Source organism: Phocoena sinus, chromosome 4, assembly GCF_008692025.1.
Source record: "Phocoena sinus isolate mPhoSin1 chromosome 4, mPhoSin1.pri, whole genome shotgun sequence".
Classification (NCBI taxonomy): Eukaryota; Metazoa; Chordata; class Mammalia; order Artiodactyla; family Phocoenidae; genus Phocoena; species Phocoena sinus.
Window position 1 is genome coordinate 11030906 of NC_045766.1, and position 16046 is coordinate 11046951.

Genomic DNA, 16046 nt, shown 5'->3' on the forward strand with positions numbered 1-16046 from the left:
TATGTGCTGTTCACAATTTATTGGTTACAATTCTGATCCTTCATTAGCATATTGGCTCGTCGTGGCGCATGTGTGGCACATAGCCTTTGGGCTACTCCCTAATAACCGTTATCTGCGACTTGGCAGAACAACGGCTTCCCACATCTCCCCCTTTTTGTTTTCTTAGACCCAGGAGCTGAACTCGAACAATGCCCGCACAAGCGCTCACCCCATGGGATGCTCGCTGAGCAAGAGTTGGTTCGAGAAGCTGGCTCATCACCCTCCCCGTCGTGCAATGTCCACACAGACCGCGGAGTGCAGGGGCTGATGTTCCTCGTGATTCCCATCAAAAGTGCAATGGTCATAAACCGTTTTGTGCAAGGGCAATCACTACGGGTCGTTCAAGATGGAGATCCAGGCGCCAGGGGAGTCGCCTTTACTAATGGCCACCAATGCCTGCGTGAACAACATCTTATCTCGCTTTGTCCGAGTTCGCAAACGACATATCAACCACAGGCACACCACAAGTCCTGCCATGCAACACACTGCAAACATCCCTACACCGATCCACTCCTTAAAGAAGGTAAAGGCAGAGGACAGCCAGGTAGTAAAGTCCCCAAGCGTAACGGGGTATAGCCTAGTAGCATTTAAAGTCTTAATCTGTATCTTCTGGTTTAACAGCATCAATTCAGCCTCTCGGGACCAATTGCCTCTCAGGAAAGTGCCAATCTCCCTGCTCCGGTTCAGGGCATCTGAAACAGGAAGAGGCGTGATACAGAAATGTTCCAGCTTTTGTACACATCCTACTTGTAGGATGCTGTAAACATCCTCCACGGTTTCTTCCAGCAAGTCTACTCGCTGATTAAGTGATAAAATCCCATTCATCAGATGATTATTAAATTTATTTTGATCCTCCAAGATCCGGGAGGTTTGGGAGACTATAGTATTTACCGCCTGTGCAGTTTGTACTTGATTAGCCATGGTCACTCCAGTGGTGACCGCTGCAGCAGCAGATATCGCGACCGCGGTGACTATGGCTGTTACGCCAAAGTCTCGCTTTTCGCGCAGTAAATTCAAAAGAGGAAAATTATTGGGGTCTGCCTGGACTGGGATGGGCACAAAGGTAGGTACCCTGACCAATAAGACAGTCTGCGCCACAGAGCCATTCCAACATTGTGATAGCCAGCATACACTGTCGTTACCACAGTCCTGACTATCATTAGTTAATAAAAACATAAATGGCGACTGTACACAAACCGAAGCTGCTGCTCTGGAATAATTATATAACCTAGATGCATAAGAGGTCACATTAAGCTTGTATCGTGTCCCATTGGACGTTTTTGTCACGCCACTAACATTAAAAAGGGTGCCATTACTATCTTGTAACATAGCAAAAGGGGAAATGTCTGTACTTGCCCCTACCTGATTTCTCAATAGCCAAGAAAAGAAAGGCCACCCTTCATAGTACCAGACTGTCTTATTATCATCTGTCTCTTTTCTCCCTACATAAGACTTTAAACCTGGGAAAAACTGAAATCCAGAGGTAAGCTGACACGTAGCATAAGTTTGTGCCTGGCAAGGGGTAAAAATTGGAGGTGTATTGACAATGGCAGCGCAGTAAGGAGCAATCCTGGTCCGGTTAGACGCAGTGCAATTGTTTGTATTGTTCGGTAGGGGGACCACGCCCTCATGTCTCAAAAGTAAGGTGGTAACATTCACTGCATCCTGGCTAGAGTTCCCTGTACCAGAGCCAGAACGGTGACCCTGTGATATTTGGGTCAAGGCTTCATTTAGCATAGACAGGGGAATCTGATTTCCCGTAAGCGGGTTATTCCAGGCAGTCAAGGTTTTTCGAGCTAAATGAATGCAGTCCACAGAGGCATCCCAACTAAAACAAAGGGTATTATTTAAAACACAATTTGTAGCATTATATTGCACCCATTCATCGTCTAACGATACAGTGCAGGCTGTATTCATCTCACAACTGGTGGAATAAAATATTGGAAGCACTCTGCTATGGGAATGGACCGGTAGAGGAACTGGCCAGGACCGGCTAATTCCCCAAAACATCTTGTCCTCCGCCTTGAGCGGGGAAAGGCCCGTCAACACCATCCAGCCCAGCATCATCGCCCTTGGGATCCTCTTCCACGACTCTTGTGAATCTTGTTGGGACCCAAATTGGATCTTGATCCTGCGGAAAAACACAAAGAGATCCCCTGGACCGCGCAACAACGCGATCCGGGCCCTTCCATTGATTGGACAACACATCTTTCCACATCACTCTGCCGTAATCCTTTTGTTCACGTATCATATGGCGTTCAGCAGAAGTTTCTTTCTCATCATGTAAATTCAAAAAATTAATAGTAAATAAGGCAAGCGACAATTTCTGCTTCGGGGTGCAATTCTCTGCTATTCCCCCTTTTTGTTTTAAAAGCAATTCTTTAAGTGTGCGATTAGTTCGCTCTATTATACCTTGGCCTTGTGGATTGTAAGGCAGGCCCGTAACATGTTCTATTTGCATTTTTTGACAAAAGAGAGCAAAGCTCTTGGAACTATAAGCTGGGCCGTTATCTGTCTTTAGTTTAGCAGGCTTGCCCCAGGCTGCGCAGGCTTCAAGGCAATGAGTAATAACATGTTGAACCCGTTCTCCAGAGAGAGGGGTAGCATGTACCACCCCGGAATAGGTATCCACAGACACATGAACATACTGGAGCTTCCCAAAGGAGGGAACATGAGTGACATCCATCTGCCACAGCTCGTTTGGGGACAAACCTCTGGGATTTACGCCAGTCCTTTGGGCCGGCAAAAATTGGGCACAAGTGGAACAAGACTTAACAATATGTCTGGCCTCGGCTCTAGTAATGAAAAACTTCTTTCTCAACACTGCAGATGATACATGATATAGCTCATGAAATTCTTGTGCTTGCTGCCTTTGATCCAAGGATAAGAAAACACGTGTTGCCATATCAACTTGTTCATTGGTTTTTGCCATTGGACCAGGCAACAGGGAATGAGCCCGTATATGGGTAACATAAAAGGGGTGTTGGCGGCGCAATATCTGAAACCTTATCCCGGCCAACAAGGATGCCACTGTGCTGGAGGATCGAATATGGGGGGTCACTTCAAGATGTTTCACTGCATTAACCACATACAATGAATCAGAGATCAAATTAAAAGGTTCTTGAAATCGTTGAAAAACTTCCAAAACCACATGACATTCCACCACTTGAGGAGCATCAGGTCGATAGTCTATAACGACAGGATGCTGACCCTGAACCATATAAGCCCCTTTTCCGGATTTTGATCCGTCCGTATAAATGGTCAGGGCATCATTTAGTGGTCGCTCTACAGTGACCCTTGGAAAAATGACAGGTTGCTGGATAATGAATTTCAAAATTTCACTCTTGGGCAAATGGTTATCAATAGTTCCAGAAAAGGTATAAATAAGTATAGACCACTCAGAGGTGGTAGCAGTTAATATTTCTATTTGATCCTTAGTATAGGGAACTACAAGTTTTTCCGGCAACATTGCAAAGGCGGAAACACATTGTTTAATACCCAAGAAGGCAACCTCAGCAACCATAGATGGATAGTGAGACAGCGTCTTCATCCCCAGGGACTTAGTATGGATCCAAAGCAAGGGCCCATCTTGCCAAAGAACACCTGTTGGAAATCCTAAGGTTGGAAGAACACACATCCAAATAGGCAAGGTACTGTCATAACGCTGTAATTGTGCTTTCATAAGAGCCTGTTCCACCTTCTGAAGAGCTGTTTGGGCCTCGGGGGTCATCTGACGCGGGGAATAAAGATCAGGATTACCTTCCAATACAGCAAACAAAGGTTGTAATTCAAAGCGAGTCAGACTCAAATATGGTCGTAGCCAATTAATATCCCCAAGCAATTTCTGAAAATCATTCAAAGTTACCAAACGGCTGGTTCTAATTTCAATTTTTTGAGGCACTATTTTGGTTTTGTTTATAACAGCTCCTAAAAAGTTAATGGCATCTCCCTTTTGAATTTTTTCAGGGGCCAAATATAAACCTCTATTCTCTAAACTCACAGATAAATCTCCCAAGACCTGCTCAAGCAGTGTCATGCTAGGGGCTGACAGCAAAACATCATCCATGTAATGAATAATTTTAACATCCGGGAACTTATCCCGTACTGGCTGTAAGGCAGTGTCAACATAAAGTTGACACATGGTGGGGCTATTGGCCATACCCTGAGGAAGCACGACCCATTGATACCTCTTATCAGGCCTTTCATGATTAATTGAGGGTAATGTAAAGGCGAACCTCTCTTTGTCTTTGCTATTCAATGGAATGGAAAAAAAGCAATCTTTTATATCAACGGCAATAATGGGCCACCCCTGTGGGATGGCTGTCAAAGCCGGTAGGCCGCATTGTATGGGTCCCATGACCTGCATTTGTTGATTTATTGCTCTTAGATCATGGAGCAAGCGCCATTTCCCTGATTTTTTCTTAATAACAAAAATAGAAGTATTCCAGGGTGACTGAGAGGGTTCTAGGTGTCCCAATTGTAATTGTTCCTCTACTAATTGCGATGCTGCCTCCAACTTTTCTTTAGACAACGGCCACTGAGGGATCCACACGGGCATTGTGGTCTTCCATGTAATAGGAATCATTAACTCAGTGACCCCTGAGAAAAACCCAGCCCCCTGCGACAGGGGTTTCCCTGAGCTTCTATGGGAGCAGCAGTACCTTGTAAATTTTTTCCTATCCCTCTGCCTGGTATAAAACCAGACCTGAGCATCATTTGCTGTGCAGCCTCGGAATAATCATTAGTAAGTTTTAATTTCATCTGGCTTTGCACATCCCTTCCCCACAGATTAAGTGGCAATCCTTCAACCACAAAGGGTTGAAACTTCCCTTTCTGATCTTCAAAAATCCAGGTCAGTGTTTTAGAGCTAATTTGGGGTGCTTTGGCGTATCCTAAACCCTGTAAGGTCTGAGAGGAGGTCTGTAAAGGCCAGGATTTTGGCCAGTAGGTGGCAGTAATAATACTGCGATCAGCTCCAGTATCAACCAGACCGGGAAATACCTTTCCTTCTATAATTAAATCCATCATAGGACGATCATCAAGAGACAATGATAAACAGGCCAGATCAACCCCAGTAGATCCAAATCCGCGATCTCCTCGGTCCTTGGAGCGAGCAGGGTATTTTTCATGAAGAGATGGCAACACCAACAATTGGGCAATTCGATCACCGGGATTTATAATAGCTACTCCTTTTGGGGATTGGCACATGACCTTAATTATTCCAGTATAATCAGAATCAATTACCCCGGGTAAGACTATGAGCCCTTTTAGAGCAGAGGAGGATCGGCCCAACACCAATCCGACCGTCCCTTTAGGTAGTGGTCCTTTCATATCGGTCTCCACGGGCTGTACACCCATAGTCATTGTTAGTACCATTCTGGAGGCGGCACGGAGGTCCAACCCTGCGGATCCTGACGTGGCTCGCCTCGGGGTTTGGGTGGTTGGAAACTCACATTCTCGTGGGCCCCAAAAATTTTCGGGCCCTGAGACCGGGGGCCCTTCATCCCGTTTTTTGAACTGGAGGCATAAGCATTCCCTGAGTCTGCAAACGCTGTAGCGGACGGGATGGGTTGTCCATTAATATCCTTAACGGATCTACATTCATTTGCCCAATGCTTCCCTTTTTTACATCTAGGACAGGTTCCTGGAGTCTTTTGAGGTGGCATATTTGGTTTTTTGCTCATTTCTCTACATTGTCTCTTAATGTGTCCAGGCCTCCCACACTGGAAACAAACCCCTGATTTTCCAGAGGGCTTTGCATTATTGGTGGCAGCCATTACTGCTGCCGCTAACCCACCATTAGATAAAGGCCCTCCAATTTCTCTACACATCTTCATCCATGCTTCCAAAGACTTTCCTTTAATAGGCGTTATTGCCCTGCGGCACTCCTTTGTGCTTTGTTCATAAAGTAACTGTTTTACTAGAGGCAAAGCATCATCTACACTTCCAAAAATCCTGCCCGCAGCTTCCATCATCCTAGCTACAAAATCAGAAAATGGCTCGGTGCTTCCCTGTATAATCTTAGTCAAATTCTCTGTAACTTCTCCTTTATTTGGGAGGGCACGCCACGCTTGCATGCCAATCTGGTTTATTTGGCCATAAACCTCTACCGGAAACACCGTCTGATTATTTAACCACTGGCCCTGTCCTAGCAGCATCTCGGCATTCCAGGCAGGTTGCCCATTGGCGGCATTCTGTCTCGCCTGGCTGTACGCCAAGTCAGCCACAATTGATTTCCAATCTAAATATTGCCCCATGGACAGGCAAGCACGAGCAATATCATGCCAATCTGTGGGCGTCAATGCATTTCGCGTAAGGTGCTGCAATAGCATCAAGGTATAATTAGCAGTAACCCCATATCCCCTGGCAGCCTCTGCAAGATCCTTAAGTATTTTATGATCCACCATCTCATAATATCTTTGACGCGTGGCTGGGTCTTCAAACACCGGAAAAGCTGTGGGTACCTGAGACCAGACTTCTCTGGGTATGAATGTACACTTTGGCGGTTCCCGAACCGCAGCGCCAGGGGGGGCGCTAGCAATAAAAGCGGAAGTCTGAGTACATGTTAAAGCTTTTGATTTAGCAGAAGCACAAAATGGCGGATGAGCACCCGCAGAGGCACAAAATGGCGGACGAGCACATGGGGAACTGCCATATCGTCCTCTTTCATATTCGGCAGCTGCTTCTTCCAGATCCGCCTCCTCCTTGGGATTCAACTCATCCTGAGACAAATAAAGCGCTTTAAATTCATCTAAAAGTGGATACAATCCTGGCGTTGCATCCGATTTTTCTATTTGTTTTTCTCTCTTTTTCCTAGGATTCTTAGGCCTATCTACCGTAGTCCCTATATTTTCACTTTCTGACGCACTATCTTGATATATGCTAAGAGCTTTACGGCCCATCTGTACAATATCTTCGCATTTCCCTTCTCTTAAGCACGAATGTATCATTCTCCATAACGGAAACGTGCCTCGAGAGAGCTCCCCCATTTTGTGACGATCAGCCAAGTCCTTCCCCAGTTTTTCCCAAGATGGAACAGTCAGGCTTCCAGACACCGCAAACCATGGAGCGGCACCATCAATATCCTGCAATAACTTACTAATAGTTTTGTGCGAAAGCTTAAGTCCTCGGCTGTTCAAAAGAGCTTGAATGGGTTCATGAAATCCAGCAGACGGTTCCGTAGATAAACTGTTCCCCATAGTTCACTCTCCTAAACAAACAACTTACTAAAGTGGGAAAGTCTCTGATCTATCCAATGGCCAGGGGAGACACACTCGGTCAGGCTGATGGACCCGCAGCTACACGCAGACAAAAAATGCGAGAACTACAAAAGGACGAAAGCGACAATATCAAAACATACCTGGACTACTCACCGATGGTCCACTCCGTGTGTCGAGTTCTGAATCGGTCCTCCATGCGGGGTGCGAAGTTCCCGGGTTTCGGCACCACTTGCGGCGAGCCGCTTCTGACCAGCAGAATGACGAATCACCACACGCTAGATTCTTCTCGCATCACACTTTATTGGAGTACAGCTTGGTTTCGGGCGGATGGAAGGAAGACCCCGAGCCTTGTTCACACTGGCTTTTTATAATGCACTATAACCCGTGGCGACCTGTGGTTGGCTGGTTAACTCAACAAGATATGTGCTGTTCACAATTTATTGGTTACAATTCTGATCCTTCATTAGCATATTGGCTCGTCGTGGCGCATGTGTGGCACATAGCCTTTGGGCTACTCCCTAATAACCGTTATCTGCGACTTGGCAGAACAACGGCTTCCCACATACAGACACTTGAGTTTTACCCTGACTGAGTAGAGATTATCATTGTAGGGAGTGTTTGTCATTGTTCAGTTCATTAATTCATTCATCCATCCATCCAATCATTTCACATGCTGCTTTGAGACCTAATATGTATGACTCTTTGCTAGGGGATATGAATGACACAAAGATGAATGGTAAGCACACCCTGCTCTCAGGAGCTTATAGTTTAGAGACTTTAGGTGGAGAGTAAATCAATGAAATAGGAATAATTATGATAAATTTTTCTTCTAGAAAATGCCAATTAAAATTAAAAAGGCTAGTTTCATTTATATTACTTTATTATTATTATTACTATTTTTTGAGAATGCTCTCCCTGGCTAGTTTTTGTATTCATTTTTGAGACCAGTGTTGACGGAATGAAGGACCATTTTTATCTAATGGCAAGAAAACATGCGTGAGCATAAGGGGTGTGTCAGTCCCCATAAACACAGTGTTTGCTCCTCCCCTCAGCCCCCTTCATTTCCCCAAGGAGAGTATTAAACACTGGAAAGGCTGAAGTGTCATTGTGCCTTTGGGCCTTCCTGCACTCTAGGGAATTCATGAGGCTTAAGCAGCTTCTTAAGGAATGAAGGGAAGAAGGAGAAATTGAAAAGACCAGACCGAAAGTTTTGGCCAGGTGAGATGAGATTCCCGTTCCCAGGGATAGTTTTATATAAGTGGGAACTCTAGCTGGTTTCCATCTATTTTTGCAAATGCACTGCTTTTCTTTCATTTCCAGGCAGAGAGAGACAGAGATACATAGACAGACAGAGGAGAAACAGATAGAGACTGGGAGACCTCAGATAGCAAAGAGATGGAGAGAAATAGACATGGGGATAAAGACACAGAGAAAAAAACCCAAATAATATCTATTAGATATACAGAGAAAGAATAATCTCTAAAATGAAAACTATGTTAAAAAGGGGTCTGTAACTCTCTGAACTTTTATTGAGTAGGAAGATGTGAAATATTTTGAGATTGCACCTGGAATTTACCATCTCTGTGGACAGGGAAAGTGACTTATCGGGACTCATGTGAGTTCCATGAATTATTTCACCGGTGCAAATCTTTGAGAGACTTTTAAAATGAAGCTTAGCATTAGAATGGTAAGGCCAAAGGGAGAAGAAAACACTTAAAGAGTTAATGAACAAACAAGTTTAGGAGAGATAGAAAACTCAGGTAAAAAATGATTCCCACCCAGAGCATCCCCAGGGGTAATAGGGGAATTTTGAGTTAGAAACAGGAGTTGTTTTATTCTGTCTAGCTTGCCAGGATTCATATAATCTGACTACCATTTTCCCTTTACATTTGACTACTATACACAATTTTGATAAATAAATGATTATTTAGATTTTTTAAAAAATTGAAGTATAGTTGATTTACAATGTCATGTTAGTTTCAGGTATACAGCACAGCCTGATGACAAAATGACTCCTTTAAAAAAGATCACAGGGTGGATAAAGAAATAAATAAATATTCTTTTTCAGATTCTGTTCCCTTGTAGGTTATTACAAAATATTGTGCTAACAGTAGGTCCTGTTGTTTATCTATTTTACATAGAGTAGTGTGTATATGTTAATCCCAACCTCCTAATTTATCCCTCCCTCCCCCTTTCCCTTCAGTAACCATAAGTTTGTTTTCTTTGTCTGTGAGTCTCTTTTTGTTTTTATTTTTTTTAATTTTTTTTGGAAATTGTTTATTTTAAAATTACCTTCCCAAAAAACCATGAAACACTTGGATGTTATTTTATGGCTTTTCATTGAAAACATACTACACTGTAAATGGAGTTTCAAAGTTAGAGAAAGAATTGATCAAAATCCAAGGACAATATTATATAAGGACAATGTTAAAAATGGATAAGAAAAAGTTTCATTTGGTGAGGTTAATCTAAAGGATGCATAACCATGTCATGTTGGACAGATTAAAAAAAAGTAGTGACCTTGAGCTTTTATTCAACTAAGGTACTTACCAAAACCTTAGGTTTTATACAGGTGTCAAACTCCCACTTGGAAAGGGATAGTATTCTATACTACACCTAAGTTTACCTAAAATAACTGAAGCCCAAGGCAACAGTTGTTTAAAAGAACTAACAGGCAGATAATAACTACATAATTTAGTACATTAAAACTAGGACAGTAATAGTTGTATATTTTGTATATTCAAAAATATACAACTGGGGAAAATAACCACTGTACACAATTTGGAGGTTGTTAAAGTGACCACTTAGAAGGTTGAACAGCGCAAGACATGCTTTTCCAGTTACAAGCTCAAAACAGGAGTGCAAATGAAATTAAAGCTTTCGTTTAAAGTTGCAGGATAAGGAAAGCTTGAAATTAATATTAAAATGCTTCCCTCGGGTCATCCCCCAGAAATGAAGTGATCAAAATGCTTTTTCATAGTATAATTTTCTTCAGTGAACTTTCTTTCAATGGCAAAACTGCATCCCACAGGTTGGGTTTCCTACTCACACCACTGGTCATGACCACATTTGATCAATGAGCATACACAGTGGTGAGTAAGGAAGAATACTAGTTGCCAGAAGTCTAACATCAATGTAAAGAATTTGGAGTTCTGCCTTAGCCAGTGTACCTGAACCCTGCAGAGAATAGATAAAGCAATGGGCTTTAATACTCTCTTATTCTTGTAAGACTGGAGGACAAATGGACATACAAATACCACCCCGCCCCCAGAGGCAAGCTGTTGTGGTGGAAGATGTTAAGCACTTAAATGAACTAAGATGCTGCTCTAAAAAGTGGAGAAGTGTAGAGGTTCAAGATCAATACCAGTGCAAGAGCTTTTTAAGTGAGTTGACTATGCAGTGCATGCATGCATCCATGCAAATGTAGGACATGGCCCCAAAAGAGAACTGAAAACATGTGTATAACAACTGGGTAAGTCCCTTGCCAGTAGTTTATAAAAATATATAGTCAATACTGTAGAGGTCCCTTCTACAGCCAATACTATGGAAGTCCATTTTAGTTACCCATTACTTCAATACCAAAAAGCATTTACGACTTTTCAGGCATTCCAGACAAAGGTCACTTATAACAAAAAGTCAACTTTTTTTAAAAAAACAAGATACTGTCCATTTAAAAAGTGGGACTTTTCTTTCAAGTGAACAGGACATTTTATGTATTAAACTTAACTTCTAGTCTGTCAAGACTGGTTTAAGATCCTTATGTAATGTGCATATATGCAGAAACAAATAAACTTGCTTTAAACATTATCTGCGCAGAAATAAAATTAACTTCTCAAAACCTGATAGGGTAGGTCTGGTTAGTACAAATCTATTGCAAAATAAAAGGATTCTGTGCATCAGTTCAACCAGGAGAAGCAGGAAAAGACTGTCCCAACCATGAGAGTTCAAGTTTACGTTGTGTTCTGAAAGCCTAGAGCTAAGGGCCACCATGTTGCTCACAGTGTCCTGATATTTAGAACTGCTCAAGCTACGAAGTCAGGGCTTCCTCTGGAGCTAGAAGCACATTCTGGTTTCTATTTCGGAGACGTTTAGATTTCCTAAGAAGAGTCTATGGCTTCTGCGGCCTTTTTTCATTTCCAAGGAGACTCTTCATTCTGCCCGGACCCTGAGGGGTCTCCTACTGCACTTTCCATTACTTCTCACAGTTTGCTTTCCAGCTCTGCCAACCGTGCGTTCTGTTCACCTATGATCTGGGTCTGCTCTACTTTTCACCTACAATCTGGGTCTGCTCTAGCAGTTTCTGGTCCTGGTCTTGAAGCTGTTTCTGCTGTTCTTGCTCTTTGGTGCGAAGCTCAGAAATTTCACACCTGAGAACAGTCACCCCAGCACCCTTTGTCTTAACCTGCTGCTGGAGTTTGGTAACCTCTTTTGTCTTGAAGGGTTTTGCTTGGAGAAGAGTTGCATTGTTGTCAGGGCTACAGAAGGTCCTGGAACTGGAGGAGAGCCCATGAGCCTTCCAGATACATCTGATCCTGGTAATTTCCTCTTTAGAACTGGAACAATCTTTTCATCAAAGTATTCTGTTGCCATGGAGGAAATATCCCTTAACTCTTGAAGTACTTCATGAGCTCGCTGAGGGGCTCTGGTAGAATGGACATATCTCAACACATGATAAATCTCATCAATCACCTTTCCTGGGATGAAGCAACAGAGATTGGAGTCCACATACTTCATGAAAGTCACATTTAAGAGAAACAGCTTTGTTTCAACAGCATTGAGGATGTCTGCATGAGGAGCTAATGAATGGTTTCTCCTTCCTGACTCTCTCCTTGGGAGCTGTGCTTTAACTTGTTTCTGACATGGATTATGGTACCTCTCCACTTTTAGAAATCCCTGATTCAACATTCTCTGGCAGACCAAGTCCATTCTTTTACAAACCAGGTGGAGCTGGCTAATTTCGTCCTGGGACATAAAGCTGGGGATGTTTTCGATGGCTACGATGGGCAGCGCCATGAGCATGTTGTTTTGAGGCAGCTGGTCCGGAGCCAGCGCCGAGGCTGGGGGCGCCTGGGACCCCAGCTGCAGGGGCTGGGGCGGGGGCGGTGGGGGCAGTCGCTGGGTAGAGCCGATGGCGGAAGGGGAGCCGCAGTCGCCGTGGCCACCGCCTCCTTCCTCAGCCATCCGCTCCTCCGATGCCGCCGCCATTTTGGGAGTTTGATTCCTTCCTCTCTGTTTTTAAATATGTTCATTTGTATCTTTTTTTTTTTTAAGATTCCACATATAAGTGATATCATATGATAGTTGTCTTTCTGTGTCTGACTTACTTCACTTAGTATGATCATCTCTAGGTCCATCCATGTTGCCGCAAATGGCGTTTTCATTCTTTTTTATGGTGATTATTTAGTTTTTATGAAAAATTTCAAACATACAGCAAAATTTTAAAAATTCAAACGCAAACACCATTTTTTCCTATTACACAGCAATATTGTTAGTTACAAATTAGCTGGGCTATTAGGACTGTCAGTTACCACGAAATTAAAAATGATTCTACATGTCAAACTCAAATAGTGTCATGCAATATATAAATTACTAACAGGCCTCTGGTGCAGAGAATACATATATACTTATCACCGAGATTCACCATTAACATTTTAATATAGTTATTTAACCACATATCCATCCCTCTACCCACCCATTAATCTATCTTTTTATTTATTTATTTATTACTTTTATTATTATTTTTGCGGTACGCGGGCCTCTCACTGTTGTGGCCTCTCCCGTTGCGGAGCACAGGCTCTGGACGCGCAGGCTCAGCGGCCATGGCTCAAGGGCCCAGCCGCTCCGCGGCATGTGGGATCTTCCCGGACCGGGGTACGAAGCCGTGTCCCCTGCATTGGCAGGCGGACTCTCAACCACTGCGCCACCAGGGAAGCTCTAATCCATCTTTTTAAAATTCATTTTAAAGTAAATTATAGACATCAGTACACTACTCCCTAAATACTTCAGTATGCATATAATTTACTAGAGTTCAAGAACATGTTTATTTTTATAAAGCACTTCAAGAAGAGTTCTTATTAAATTGATTTGGATTAGATTTTGTGTGCAATTTTTAGATAACTGGGGCTATGTCTACATTTAAATTCGCTGAATAAACATAGGGATGGTGAAGACTACTAGGTGTGGGGTGAAAAAATTAAATATTGGCTGAGAATTATTCCACAAGATCTACAGGGGAAAAATCTATCACATTTTTATTTTCTTTTGTATGGATCTCCAGAGGCTAAGAAACAAGCCCGGGGCATGCAAAATAGAGAAGGATTCTTTTTTTGTTTTGGCCCCTTGAGTGTGTAGCCCTCAGGCCATCACAGAACTCTGTCTGGTAGTTTCTAACTCATAAGAATGGGCACTGAGGGGACTTACTCGGTGGTCCAGGGGCTAAGACTCTCCATGCTTCCAATGCAGGGGGCACGGGTTCGATTCCTGGTGAGAGAACTAGATCCCACATGCTTCAACTAAGAGCTTACATGCCGCAACGAAGATCCCACGTGCCGCAACTAAGAACTTGTGCAACCAAATAAATAAATAAGTAAATAAATAAATAAATAAATATTAAAAAAAAGAAAGAATGGATACTGAAAGGTCTATGGATGTGTTTATTCTGCCACTGGCCAAGAGTGATGAGGCCCTGTGCACATGTTTTGCAGAAACAGCAGGTACGGCATATTACAGAGCCATTAGGAAGTGAAATGATGAATATTGTCTACCTGATACGTTGGCCTAAAATATCCTGAGCCTGAAGACACAATGACTCCTTAAAAAAGATCATGTTTTGTCCAAATACTCCAACCTAAACTTGTTTCTTATGTTTGAGCAATTCACGATCTAAATGAGTCTTTGTGGCTGTGCATTTTGAAAGATTCACCGTTCCCACCACCTCTGTCCCCACCTTGGTCATGGGTTGCATTCCCAGACCTGTTCAGTCATGAGTTCTCAGAGGTCTTACACCAAGACCCCTTCAAATACTGTGCCCATGATCTGGTTTTACTCATTCTACAAAATTTGCCAAATGTTTACTTTTATGCTGTTTGTTCTGATTGTATTTTTAATACAAATGAGTTAAAAATATAATTGTCACTAAAATGTAAAAGTGAATCCAGGTGGCTTGGTCCTCCATGTATCAAAAAATAATGGCCTTGGGCTTCCCTGGCGGCTCAGTGGTTGAGAGTCCGCCTGCCGATGCAGGGGACGCGGGTTCGTGCCCCCGTCCGGGAAGATCCCACATGCCGCGGAGCGGCTGGGCCCGTGAGCCATGGCTGCTGAGCCTGTGCGTCCAGAGCCTGTGCTCCGCAACGGGAGAGGCCACAGCAGTGAGAGGCCCGTGTACCACAAAACAAAAAAAAGAAAAAAAAAAAAAAGGCCTAGGGGGCACCAATCTACCCAAGAGTGCCTCTGAATCTGTGTATAGAACATTCTCTCTGAGTGAACCAAGGAGCCATTGGAAGGATTTGAGCAGAGGTGACTTAGGTTTTCAGAGGATTTCCCTGGATATGTGTTGAGATTTGACTTCAGGGAGAAAGGTTAAAAGCAGGGACACCCATGAAGTTTGCAATAATCAAGAAAGAAAGATGACAGAGGCTAAACCCAGGCTGTTTGCAGTAGGGCTGGAGAGAGGATCAGTTTCTGAATATGCAGCTTTAGAGGCAGAGCTGAGAGGATTTCCTGACAGTTTGGATTTGGGGTGGGCATATGAGAGAGGAGTTAATGAGGACTCCATGGTTTGGGGCTATGTTCCCAGGCTACAGGTGCATGAACTGGGAGAAATGAAGGAAGGGAGGAAGAGGGAAGGAAGGGAGAAAAAAAGGAAAGAGGCAAGATGAGAACTGTTCTAGGTGCTGAGTGTATATAAGTGATGAAGACACAGTCTTAACAAATCCCAGTTACTTATTGAAATAAATGGACAAAGTTCAGAGAGGGAGCACAGAAGAGGGAGCGATTTGCCAGCAGGCTGGAGTCAGGGAGGTGACATTTGAGCTGGGTTTTGAAAGATGAATAAGAGACTGCCAGGTGTGTGTGTTTGCGTGCATGTGTGTGCACCTGTGCACGTGTATTGGGGCTGAGGAATGGTGTGCAGATTTCTAGGAAGAGGGAAGGAGCAAGTGAATATTCTGAATCTGCAGATTGTAATTAAATAAACTTTAGAAAGTTCTGTAGCCTAGCCAATGCATCCCACAATCCGTAAAGAAATAGCTTTATCTTTCTGAGGGCTGGATAGGTTAGTGTTGCTGTGCTTAGTGGGTTTTCTTCAGTTTGTCTTAAAAAAATTTATTGTGAACTATTTAAGATATTTAAAAAAGATACAAAGGACAGTTTAATGGCACTTAGTGATTTTAAGCTGAAGTCCTGGGGGCAAAAGGAAAACATTTAGCTCAAAGAGCAAAGACAGCTAGTTTAAAAGAGCTTTTCTCATCTAGGAAAGCTAGATGCCACACTGCCACAAGCTTGCTGTCACACCTGGTGCCCCACTCCTTTGATTTAGGGAGTCTTCTCTCATTGCTGTAAAAGTCTGCTATAATCCAAAATCTCACTTTCATCATAGCATGGTTATTTCCTAGGCTTAATGAAACAAATATGTAGTCACAGCCCCTTGATTCAAGCAAAGCACCCCTCCTGGAATAAAAAAAATGCTGAGGTTTGGTTCTGTCAATGAGAAAGGACTAAATTTAGGGGATTTTGTTCCATACATTATTGCTTGACAATGGTGATGGTAACCTCTTAAATATTATGGCT

The 16046-nt window shown here is 43.1% G+C and overlaps 1 pseudogene; it reads right to left on the minus strand.

Annotated features, from left to right (window-relative positions):
* Positions 1–11286: 11286 nt before the first annotated feature.
* Positions 11287–12464, minus strand: LOC116753179 (annotated as a pseudogene).
* Positions 12465–16046: the final 3582 nt, after the last annotated feature.